The sequence below is a fragment of the Mustela nivalis genome (genome assembly GCF_964662115.1).
Source record: "Mustela nivalis genome assembly, chromosome: 16".
NCBI lineage: Eukaryota > Metazoa > Chordata > Mammalia > Carnivora > Mustelidae > Mustela > Mustela nivalis.
Genome location: NC_139035.1, coordinates 56,890,604 through 56,903,894, shown reverse-complemented (window position 1 = coordinate 56,903,894; position 13,291 = coordinate 56,890,604). Strand labels below are relative to the sequence as shown.

At 38.6% G+C, this 13,291-nt stretch overlaps 1 long non-coding RNA gene across 1 annotated transcript; it reads right to left on the bottom strand.

Annotated features, from left to right (window-relative positions):
- Positions 1 to 9,472: 9,472 nt before the first annotated feature.
- On the bottom strand, positions 9,473 to 13,003 carry LOC309849526. The gene is made up of 3 exons (XR_014303753.1): positions 12,876 to 13,003; positions 11,579 to 11,688; positions 9,473 to 9,601 (listed from the first exon to the last, which is right to left on the bottom strand). It is a non-coding gene; the product is annotated as an uncharacterized lncRNA (long non-coding RNA).
- Between the last annotated feature and the right edge of the window lie 288 nt (positions 13,004 to 13,291).

Genomic DNA, 13,291 nt, shown 5'->3' with positions numbered 1-13,291 from the left:
GAACTGATTGAAAACATATACAGTACGGCAGAGCGTGCCTGTGGATCTCAGCCTGTGGCTTCATCTATTTGAACAGAAAATATCAGCATCTGGTACTTCAAAATAATTACTTAAAAAATAGACATTTCTTTTAATTCCTCCATGGCAGCATGTAGAAGCTGTCTCTATTGGCACAAATTGGCTTGAAGGAATGGCAGGTTACAGGTAAAAATTCTGCCATGGAAAACTATTCATTTTTGGTGTATAATGGAACCTCACTCTAACTCTGGCCTTGGGAGTCATGCAGTGACATCAAAGGCTTCATTGGATAATAAAGCAATCAATTTTATTCTTCTCCAATGAAACTCCAATTGTCACCAGAACAGAAAGGAGGTAAGGGTGTTCTCAAATCATGTTATAATTTTCTTCCATGTCATTTTAGAGATTAAAGCCAAACAAACCTACTCAGTGAGAGGTGTGGATAAAAACATTAAGAAGAGTAGAAAGAGATATGAAAGGCTTTTCTTAGTGTGGTTTAAAGGATGCTGCTCAAAGTTCTTTAGACATGTCATATTGCTCCAGGGCTCTGGGCTGTTCCTGGTGTTTCCCATTCTCTCCATTTGGCTGTCATGTTACCCTTTCACTCACCACACACACACACACACACACACACACACACACACACTTTTCTTCTTCATGGGTGGTACCATGTTTGAGGCGCTCTCCTCGAATATCACAGGATGGGCTCAGCTGCCCCCATTTTCTGCTTCATTAGCATTCTGTTCACACCTCTCTCATGGCATTTACCCGATCATACAGTCCAATTCTTATCTTCTTTTAATAGAAGTTTTGTGAAGCCAGCGGCCACACTTCACTGCCTTTTCAACTCCTAGCTTAGCTCCTAACATACAGTTGGTTTTCAGTCAATACGGCGCTGAACAAACTATAAAATTACAGTTATTCTAAGAAGGGTCACTCTGGGAACACTTTCAAGATAACTAAAGATCAAAACTGGGGGATCTCTAGGTCAATGATGCTTGGTATTCAGTCTCGTGCTAATGAGTGAGACAGACCTATTTTCACCTTTGCACAGCCTTGCACAAGTCACCTACCCTCCTTGAATATCAGTTTTTTCATTGTTATCTACTGGGACACCTGGGTGGCTCAATTGGTTCAGCGTCTGATTCTTGGTTTCAGCTCAGATCATGATCTCTAGGTCATGGGAATCCATGCTCAGTGGGGAGTCTGCTTCATTCTCCCCCCCCCCCTTTCCCTCTGTCCCTCCCCTGCCTCATGCACTCTCTCTTTCTAAAATAAATAAAAACATAAAAACTAAACATAAATAATTAAATCTTAAAAAGCAGAGAGGGATGCAAACTGTAAAAGACTCAACTATAGAGAACAAAGTGAGGGCTGCTAGAGGGGAGATGGGCTAAATGTGTAATGGCATTAAGGAGGGCTCTTGTTGGAATGAGGATTGGGTGTTGCATGCAATTGATGAATAACTAAATTCTACTCTTGAAACCAATACTACACTGTATGCTAACTAACAGGAATTTAAATAAAAAATCTTAAAACGTCCACAGATAAGAAATATTGAAGTAAATGATTATACATATATAATATAAAATAATATAAAATTCCTTTGTAAGAATGAAAAAAAAATTATATACCGAGTGAATTGTTGTGGGACTAAAATGAAATAATTTGTTTGTAGTAGCAGCCAACAATAGCTGAGGTGGTCTAGTCTCTTTAGAGATGATGTTCTCTCTCCATCCAGCAGGATAAGCAAATTCCACGAAGTGAGGGTTGTTGTCTTTTTTGCCATGCCCAACTTTTAGAGGCAGTGCCTGGCATATAGCTGGACCTCAATAAATATGTGCCAAATAAACTCATGAATACAGGTTCCTTTTCCAGGAGTGGTGAATGAATTGTACAGTTTTTGCACACCCTCTGACTCTTCTGCATATTTCTAGGAAAGCTGGAAGGTTGATAACACATGGTATGTGTTAATCATACCACGTACAAACCATGGTCTGTACAGTAACCAGAGAGGATGATTTTGTTCTCTGGAAGTTTTTGCTTATTGATATGATTAGTAGCATATATCAGTACTCAAGAAGTAAGTGGAGAATTCAGGAGATTGAGAGAGAGAGAGAGAGAGAGAAGGCAAAAATCCTGTTCTTTCTTGAAAATTTATCAGACCCAGAAGGAAAACCATGCGTTGAAGTGGCCCAGGGGAAGAAAATGGATATACTGAATGACCTCCAGAGGCTCCTTTCAGCACTAATGATCCATGAAGGAGATTTACAGATCCAAAGGAATTGACCCTAACCCAGCCTTGGCTTGCTGTTTTCCCCCCACTTTGGCCAATCTTCTCACTTCATTCATTGTGGCAGTTCCATCCAAACCCATCCTGCTCCCATTCCCTTGCTGCTGGAAATTACCCCTGGCCCATGGCCTAGAGGCAGTGGCTGGCCCCATGGAGGTAGGATGTGCCCAGCTTGTACATAAAGGCAACAGTTGGACAACACACAATGAGAACAAAGCCAAGTTTGTTTTACGGACAGGCCTCCCATATGAAATTGGACTTTCCCCTCTTTGCTGACTTGGCCAGTTTCACAGTGGTCACCCCTGGATTGCAGGAAGCACATATTTGCTACAAAGTCTTTTGGGAGACCCATACAGCCCTCAGATGAACAATAATCCAGATATCTTATTTTATTTTTTTCTCTTCCATGGGAATATGAGTACTTCTCTGCCAAAGGACATATTTTAGGATTTTCTTTTGGCTGCTTCAGGGGGGAAAGTTCAAGGGCATGGTGATTTTTTTTTTTAACCATGCATCAAGGGAAAGCCAGACCCTTTTATGAAGGAAGAAGAAAAAGAAGAAGAGGAAGAAGAAGAAGAAGAAGAAGAAGAAGAAGAAGAAGAAGGAGGAGGAGGAGGAGGAGGAGGAGGAGGAGGAGGAGGAGGAGGAGGTGGAGGAGGAGGGGGAGGGGGAGAAGATGAAGAAGAAGTAGAAGAAGAAGAAGAAGAAAGGAACAAAATATGGTTCATGCACCTAATTGACCTGTATCCTCCAATGAGCTAGGCTTCAAGGGTAAAGTTGGATCCATTAATGTCACGGTGAGGGTGGCAGGATCTGAGAGAAGGTGATGGGTACTTTGGATCATTCTAGCCATACCACTTGTTCAGAAAAAATAAATTATGTATTTTGTGGATCTGGGAATAAAAAGGAAAACAAAAACTGGCAGAATCCCAGGGATGAGTATTTATTTATGTACACTCCAGTGAAGGGCAAGGGTTGAGCCTATGTGAGTGTCTCAGGGTGACTGTGATTGTGAGGTCCTGGTGATTGTGAACATTATCAGGATCCATGCTCATTTCTTGACAGATGCCTGTGACCAAGAGCGGAGCCTCAGGGATGCAGACTTGAAGAATATCTGTGATTTTATTTTGCCTTTAAGGGTGGACAAAAAGTGGATTAAATAAAAATCCAGGCATACAAGTTTGTCCAAAAATAGGGATGAAAGAAGAGAAAGAAAGAGTGGTAACAAGCTCAAACACTAGGAAAGATAACCATGAGAGACTATGGACTCTGAAAAACAATCTGAAAGTTTTGAAGGGGCAGGGGGTGGGAGGTTGGGGGAGCCAGGTGGTGGGTATTAGAGAGGGCACAGATTGCATGGAGCACTGGGTGTGGTGCATAAACAATGAATTCTGTTATGCTGAAAAGAAAAAAAAAAGCGCATACTTAAAAAAAAAACTAATGATGTATTTTATGCTGATTAACATAACACAATAAAAATTTCCTAAAAAGCAAAAAAAAAAAAAAAAAAAAAAAAAAAGGAGGACAAAGAAAGAGAAAATGATTTATTATCTGCGGGTGTTTTTGTGGCTTATGACTATGTCTTAGATAAAATAAATACGACTTTCCAAACGCTAAATAAGGGAAACAACGTGTTTGTTAAAACATGGCTGCCTTCCCCAAGCTCAGCCCTCTGTTTCCTCTGCCCTGTGTGCCCTTCGTTGCCCTTTCTCATCAAGCCTTTCTGGTTTGATATCCGGGGACAGCTGCTTCTAGTGCACTTTTATTTCCTAGTTTATAATTGCTCTTCTTTTTTCTGAACTTCCTCTATGCGGACACCCCGCTAGGAACACGGATATGGTCATTCGCATTAATTTCGGGGATCCTTGCACCACCTGCTTTTACAGTTTCTCCCCCCACTCACAGGGTCTCCTGAGGGATGTCCTGGAGGTGGAGTCCAACCAAAGGTCTTTCTGATGCCGCCCTTAATCAGTTCTTACTCGCTTCTTGTGTACATGTTTGTGTACCAAGTGGCTGCTCAGCACCAAACACTTCCTGGACCCTCTTCCATGATTTCCGCAGGGAGCAGCCTTGCCTTGCACAGCCCTGTGTCCCGGACTTTGCTCCCTACCTCTCTCTTCTTGTCCCTGGTCCACGGGCCAGAGGGACTGAAACATACAGACCGAGATGCACCAACCTTCACAGTGCGGAGACAGAACAAATAGTGCATGTGTAAGAACACGATTGAGAAGTTTGGGACCCAAGGACAGTGTGGTCATGAAGCAGTCAGAATTGGAGACCTCCTAAAGCCATGTCATTTCAATGTTGTGTTTCTTTTACTTTCTTTCCTTTTCTTCCTCTGAACCGCAGTGACCACCTTGTGTGTTTGGAGGAACAAGAAGGGCAGATGAAAGGGAATTTCCGTTTTACCCAGTGCCCCTCCTAATCTAAAAAGGGCCCACCTAATGCAGGACATCAAACAGAAACAAGCCCATAAATTCAAAGAATAAACTGATAGCTATTGGAGGGGAGTGGGGTAGCGATGATGGGCAGAATGGGTGAAGAGGAGTGGGAGATAGAGGCTGTTAGTTATAGAATGATTGACTCCTGAGATGAAAGGTACCGCGTAGGGAATATTTTCAATGGTGGTATAATGGTGTTGCATGGTGACAGATGGTAGCTACCCTTGAGCTGAGCACAGCATAACCAATAAACTTGTCAAATCACTATGTTGTACACTTGACACCAATGTAGCATTGTGGGTCAATTATACTTCAATAAAAAATTAATAAATAAAAAAGCAAAATAATTAAAAATCAATTAAAATCAATTTTTTAGCTTTTAAAAAAGAAATGTGTTTCTTTTTAAAAAAGAAATATGTACAGCACACATGTACATACTTTCTTTTGATATTTAATTATAGTTTAGAGTTCTTTAATTATACTTGAGAATGCAAGTTGATCTATGAATTAAAAACAAAAACAAGCAAAACCCTACTGGTTATGGGCCGCAGAAACTGCCTGGGTAAAGGGGAGGGCAAAGTAGAGCCAGCCTCATGCTGCCATTTCTCTGGGTGCATGGCTCACTGCTATTTTCTTTATTTATTCACACATCAGATTAATCTTCTAGGACACCTAATTGGTGGACAACACTATGTAGTACTGTGGGGTGAATTAGAAGCTATAAATCTATTCTGAAGGTTTACAAAAGAGGTAACTACATAATCATACAAATAACTATTACTCAGAAACAAGTAAGGGCTATCTGATACATGGTATGTGAAGACACTTGGTAATCAATCTATGTTGCTATATATATATATATATTCCTATTTAGTAATTGAAATTTATATTTTAAAAATTAAGTGTGTGTAAAGAAGATTGTCACTCCTGATTATCGTGATTAAGAAAAATACTGTGGAAAAGATAATTTGTGAATAGAGCTTTGAAGCATGGAGAACATGAATATGGATAGCCACCATATGCAGGGCATATTATGAAGAGGACAACTCAGGGAAAAAAAGTCCAGCAATAAAAGACACTGACAGAGAATGGTTTTACTGTAAAGGATACAGTGTGTCTGAAAAGAAAGGACAGAAAAATGTCAAAGGAAGGACTGGTTGGATTTATTCATTGATTGGTCAGAGCAGATAAAAATAGGAGTGTTAGAGAGGAGAAGGGAGTTGGGGTAAATTGAAAGGGGAGGTGAATCATGAGAGACTATGGACTCTGAAAAACAATCTGAGGGGTTTGAAGTGGCGGGGGTGGGTAGGAGGTTGGGGTACCAGGTGGTGGGTATTAGAGAGGGCACGGATTGCATGGAGCACTGGGTGTGGTGAAAAAATAATGAATACTGTTATGCTGAAAATAAATAAATTAATAAAAAAAATAGGAGTCCAAGGTTTTATTCTGGAAGCTACATAGACAAAAGAAGGACTGGCGTAGGGGAGAAACATGGTAAATTTTGTCCTAGTCATAGAAAGATGAAGATGTGGATGGGACATTGAGGGGGTACTAGTCAGGAGACAGTGGAGTTTGGAACAGTTGCCACAATGTTAAGGCTGCTCAAATTCATAAGAGAGTCATCTGTGCAATGGAACTATTTAGGGCCATAACAGTTCTGATAAAATGTGTTTAAAATAGATGTAAAGTATAAAAAGACAAAATCTAGGGTTAGGTTCCCAGTTAGTGAATGGAAGAAGACACACAGCCAATGAAGGAGAGGCTGAATTGGTAGAAGAGATGACAGACCAGAACAGTGTTCTTACGCAGTGGGCAAAGAGGAGCCATTTCTAGAAAGGGAGATCATTTACAGTTTGAAGTACTATAGAAAGGTAAAACTGGATGTAGGTTGAGGAAAAAATGGGGGCCCACCTGTTCCCTTTGAGTGAACAGCTTCAGGCAAGCGGTAGGGGGAAACCAACAGCAATGGTTTCTCTCATGAGTAAGCAAGTGTAATGGCAAGGCGGAGTCCACTGTGTTAGAAATTTGATAACTAGAAAAAGGGAATGGATGGGTATGCATTTTGAGGGGGTAGCAGATTTAAAAACCCTGCTTTTGTTCCAGACTGACCTAAGAAACTTAAGTAAAGGGTAAGCTTTCTGCCGGAAGAGAGAATTTAAGATGCTCCAGAATTGGGAAAGAATCACTGGTGAAGAAAAAGCAGAGACAGGAAAATGTGATTGGAAGCAAAATGACTTGAGGAGTTCTCAGCTTTAGAAAAGAAGAGCAGCTGGTCTCTTCCTGTCACAGATAGAAGAGGGAATGACTAAATGGGTCGGTATATTGAGGTAAAGACCAGAGAGAAGGAAAATGAGCTAGCTCTATTTAATAAGACGGAGGTGAAATTTAAGATGGTTCATTCCCGATCTCTAGACTCAAAGGGTGAAACCTAGTAAATATCCCCAAGTTTGTTAACTAGACGAGGGTGTGGATGAGTTGTGATTGTTGGCTATGTTGATAAAAAAATGCATTGAAATAAATGGGAACATATGTAATGTAGACTTAAAGAATTTTCTAGCAAAAAGTATAAAACATCGTGCTGTTTTTTTTTCCCTGTCTGACCTTAATTTAAAATTTTGCTTCAGTAAATCAAATCTAGAAAGATGTCAAATGTAGCTCATAGAGAAACTGTCAAGGTTCAGATTCAATCAAATTTTTATTGCAGTGGTTTATGTATCCACTTAATGTAGATTTTGTTTTAAAATAAATTTTATTCATTTTTATTATAAATTCTACATAAATCTAAAACAAACAACTTGTCACTCATGCTCAGACCTATAAAAATAGGCTCTTGTAAGCCCACCTAATAGAAAAAAAATGAAATGATAAGTGTATTCTTTAACAATGGTTCTTTGTGAACTTTGTTTTCATTAGATTTTTAATAATATAAAGGCCACTCAGTTGAGGACAGAAGGGTATAATAAATGCAGCACATTAAAACAAAATAAAACATATATTACCCAACTGTCTAATGCTGAATCTGACAATTTATCAAGTTGACCCAAAATAATAGACCTTACTTTCAGAAAATAAAATGAAATAAAATTGGACCCTTCCTGGAAAGAAAGCCATGTTTTTTATGGGACAACCCACATCACTGTTATCTAAGGAAGAAGAAAATTTGTTAAAGTTCAGAGGTGAAGGAATTTCTGATTGAGGACATACCTCAGGTATGTGTATTATAGAACTAGCATATATACTATGTTGTTAAAAGAAGTACAGTCTGGACAACATAGGGAATGTAGTCAGTAATACTGTAATAAATTTATATGGTGGCAGATGGTAACTATAGTTCGTGTGGTGAGCATTTTGCAAAGTAGGTAATTGTCAAATCACTATGTTGTATACCTGAAACAAATGTAAAACTATACGTTGATTATACTTCAATTAAAAATAAATTAAAAAAAAATCATAAGGAAGCAAAAATACAAAAAAAGAAAAAGAAAAACTATATAAATGAATAAAAAATGATAGTAAAGTGACTTGAGGGAAATTGTATATCTTGTGTTCTTAAATAATATAATGTAATAAAATTAATAAATTGTATAGAGCAATCACTGTATTATTTAAAAAAGTAGTGGAATCTGGGAATGCATCTTCAAATCATCGACTTTAAACTCTCTATGAAGTATTTGAGTGTATTTGGTGGAAGATATACCAGACAAGCTGGCTACCTATTATTAAAAAGACAAAAAGCAAAGGATAATGATAATTTAAAAAGCTGTATCTTCAGTGCACTCCTTGTGCATTGTTCATAGGTTTTGCAATGCATATACAGTTCCTGTTCTTGGAATATTCAACTTGATGGCCAGATTGGGCAGATACATGCATATGGAACATTAGGAAACAGACCCTGCAGGTTAAGATAAATGCTAGATGAGTTCACACAAGAGCTACTGTTTTTAGAGGATACCCTGGGATCTCAAGACCCCATAGACCTTCAGACCTAGACCTAGAGAATGCATAGACAGAAAGTGAGATGAAGAGTTCTTTACTCCATCCTGTTACACAATAGTTTCCTATTTATACAAATAAAGATGCAGGCAGAAAGATCTTAAGTTTTAGTTGCTGGTTTGCTCTTGATTTTCAGACCAGTGATTATTGACAATCCTGTTTTTGCCCCATCTCTGCTTAACCACACCAATGGTACTCACAGTGGCACTCTTTTCGTAAGTGGGAACCACATTAAAGTTACCAGAAGGAATTGATGAAAAATGTGGCCATTGATTCAGCTTCTCAAAGACCAAGGAAGACTTTAGACGAAAGGAGGAAATTGTGAGCTTAAGTGGAAAGAACAGGAAAGGGAAGTGAAATAGAAGTTAATGTTATCTCCACCCTCTTAATTGGAGGTTTGGGTTCACCATTCCTATTGGGTATAAACGATTGGGGAAATTCTTATCGATCCCTGTATAAAAACAGAAGAAATATTTAGGCAGCTTATGTGATTAGAGTCTCAGGTTAAATTTGAAAGGGACCCTAGAGCTGGAGGATTGAACTGATCTAGTATCGGGATTTTCAAATACCTAAATAGTGGAGCTATTCAGGCTGTCACAGAAGGGCTCAGTGGAACCGAACACTATACATGTAACTATTTCCATTATTTTGTTAATACTCAAAACTCGAGGTATTAGTTACAAAATATTCTGCATAAGTTGTAAACGGTGAATTTTGTTCACTGAGTTATATTAATTTTATTGCAAGATAGTTACACACTACATATTTTTCATCAACACACTTAATATTCGTGGTAAGTGGGTTAGGTTTCTCATGTGTATCCTTTTGAGAATCCTGGAGAAGGAGATATAAATTCCTGCATTGGAAAAGGAGAAATTGGTTAGCAAAACAGAAAGTCAAAGGAGAGGAACCCCAAGACCCTGCCAATACATGGTGCAAAAATGCAGTGGGGTTTTGGGTTGGTCAAGTTTCCCAAGCTAGCCTTTACATATTTGGACAAAGCTAAATGCTTTTTTCTCCTTAATTTTTCAACCCTGATGTATTTTCAGGGAAATTTGATCCATATGTTTCTAATTCATTTACTCCAACTCATCAAATGTTGTTTTGTAAAACTATTCTCTGCCCAGAGTTTTTCTAAACAGTCTTAAGAAGGCCCCTAAACAGAAATGGGAATAGATGCAAAGGGTACACTTGCCAAACCTAAATTCTCTCGAACCCAGTGTTAAGTAGAAGACTAGCATCTATTTTTAAACTTGGCAAACTAGAGACACCATTCAGCTGCTGACTCAGATTGAAACAACAATTAGCTGTTATTTGTGCAAATTTTAGATGCAAAAGATTGTTTTCTAAAAACACATGGAAAAGTATCAAACTCTTATTCATAGGGAATAGAACAACATTGTGCTTTACTTTTTCCTAAAACTTTCTCACAGTTATTATCACCTTTGTTTCTCACCAAAATCTTATGAAATAAATAAGGTAGTTATATCCATCCTCATTGTACACTTGAGGGTACTGAGGCCCAGAGAAACCAAGTCAGCTTCCTTATAGCATTTGGGGATTTATAGCAGGAGAAGCTGGAACCCAGTCCTTCTGGCTCTAAACTGATTCTCTTTGGACAAATAGTGATGTCAATATCTCTCTGTGGCTCACACAGACAATATTGTCATTTAAAGCAGCCTGGGTAACCCAGTGCATAGAACTCATTAGGAAACCCACAAAGGGTTCTATTAGTGACAGGACCAGACAAGGTGCTAGTCTCTTTTGCCAGGATATCTCCAGCCTTTATGTGGGGTCAGGCAGGCTTACTGGCAGCTGAGTGAAGTTAATGTATAGACATTGCACATACCTAGAAATTTGACCCAATTATGTTTGGTGTAATTTGACCTAATTGATGCATTCGCGCATTTATTGTGACGATTATTGCAAAGACTTATTGCAGAATAACACTTCACACTATTAAAAATGATTGTTTCCAACATACCATTTTATTCTCAAAACACTGTCCAAAAGAAAGATCCAGAACTATTTGTCCCTACTTTGCAAGTAAAAAATCCAAGTTATTAAACTTTCCATAGTAAGAGCTGAGTACAGCACATATAACATTTTCCACAATTTATCAAAATGAAGCAACTTTAGGTCTATTTTCAATATTAATGGTGATGTTGATGAAAATAATTATGATGGTGATTACTATTGACTGGGTTTTCACCATGTGCCAGCTATATAACCTCAAGTATTTGTCACAAAAATATTGAGTTAGATATTTTTACTCTAATATTTAAAGATGAAGAAATAGACTTGGCAAAGTTAGGTATTGTATGAGTTAGGGGGTCTATTTGCAGCAAGTGATAGACAACCAAACTTTAAAGCTGACTTTAGCAGAGACAAAATGTTTTGAGCCATATCACTAGACACCGTGGCTTCATGTGGACTTTCATTCTGGGTTGCAAATGATATCATAAAAACTTAAAATTTTCTCTCTTTCTTATTTCTTCTTTTTCTTCTATTGTCAGTCTTATTCCCAAGTCCCACAAGGGGCCAAGATGGTAACCAACAGTTGGAGATCTTTTCTTGCCTCCATAGTATGCACCTGTCCTTGGCTGATACTGGTCCATGTCAACTCACATGTTTGCATGTGAACAAATTCCTAAATGATCCCTCTGGCTCAGGCCTGGGTTTCATGCTTGTCCTTGACTAAGGGTAAGGCAAGTTTCTAGACAAACCACATAAAATGAGAGTGAGGAGGGAGTTGTTGAGAAAGAAAATGTGGATGGACTATTAACCAAAATAGCTCTAAGGGCAAAAAGACACTAGGAGACCAGATACTTACAAATGTTATAGCTAACAGTATGCCAAAGGCCAAAGATCTGGAGTGCGACCAAACTGAACTCACATGCATATATTCTTCCTTCCAAAGTCCATTCTCTGGGTGATTTTTTTCTGGAAAAAAAAAAAGAGTTAAAACCTATTTTAGGTTTTGCCTGACAAACGGTGTTGGTTGCAACTATCCATCTTGGCAACTGCTATTCAAAGGCATAAAATCACAAATAGCATGGAAACAAATGGTCATGCCTGGGTTCATAAAGCCATAAAAGGAAAAGATGAAAGGGCATATTTTTGTCTATGTGCTGATACCTGCACCCTACTTTTTGTGCTCTTGAGTGGCCACAGAATAGAACTGGAACAGCCTCTGTGGTATGAGTAGGTGAAAGATTGTCTAGATGAAGGAACACCAGTTACATAACTAGTCAAAGTGAGAGTCAGTAGTGCTTATGACCCACTCCCTGGAAAGCCCTCCACATGTTCCTACCCTAATCAAATGAGTACAAAAAACATACACATTCAGTGAGAATATTTTATGGGTTAGACAATATTCTACACTGTGTAGATATTTTCTATATCACAGTTTACCATGAGCTTTCTTCAGGTGTTCTTACTTCCCAAATCACTTAACATTATTTCTGACAAACTTTGTGATAGGTAGAATAACAGACACCCAAAGGTGCCCATGCCCTAATCCCCAGACCTTTGAATATGTTGCCTTACATGATAAAAGGAGCTTTGCAGATGTGATTAAGTTAAAGATCTTAAAATGGGGGAGATTATCCTGGATTATCTAAGTGAGCCCTGTTTCCACTGTCGCTGTCCTGTAAGACTAAAAATATAGTAGCTATTATTATCAGTATTTGTAATATTAGTAACAGTAATAGTATTGATATTTGTATCAGTACTAGTAATAAGGTTAACCATCTTTTTTTTTTTTAAAGATTTATTTATTTGACAGAGAGAAAAGTCCCAAGTAGGTAGAGAGGCAGGCAGAGAGAGAGGGGGGAAGCAGACTCCCTGCTGAGCAGAGAGCCCCACGCAAGGCTCCATTCCAGTACCCTGAGATCATGCTCTTGAGTGGCCACAGAATAGAACTGGAACAGCCTCTGTGGTATGAGTAGGTGAAAGATTGTCTAGATGAAGGAACACCAGTTACATAACTAGTCAAAGTGAGAGTCAGTAGTGCTTATGAGCCGAAGGCAGAGGCTTAACCCACTGAGCCAGCCGGGTGCCCCAACGTTAACCACCTTCTGAGTACATACCATTGCTAGGTAGTGTCTTACATATTTTCTATGAATTACCTATTTTAATCCTCATGTAGTACAATGAAGGAAGTATCATTACTCTCAAATTTTGAATGATGAAAGGGAATGAAACTGAACTGAATGTTTATACTTGCCCCTTTCCTCCTTCATAGGTTGAAATCCTAACTTCCAATGAGGTGACATTATGAGGTGGGGGCCTTCAAGATTTGATTAGGTCATAAAGGTGAAGCTCTCACGTGTGAGATTAGTGGCCTCATAAAAGAGTTTCTAAGCCCCCCGGTGTATGGTATTCTGTTACAGCAACCCGAACAGACTAAGACAGTGATTCTTTGGGAGATTATATCATTTGCCTAATACCCTATGGTTAGTAACTAGTTGTGGTAGAATTAGACCATGGTTTGTTTATTTACAAAATTCAAGTTCTACACCTCAATTTTGAAGGTTTCATGTCT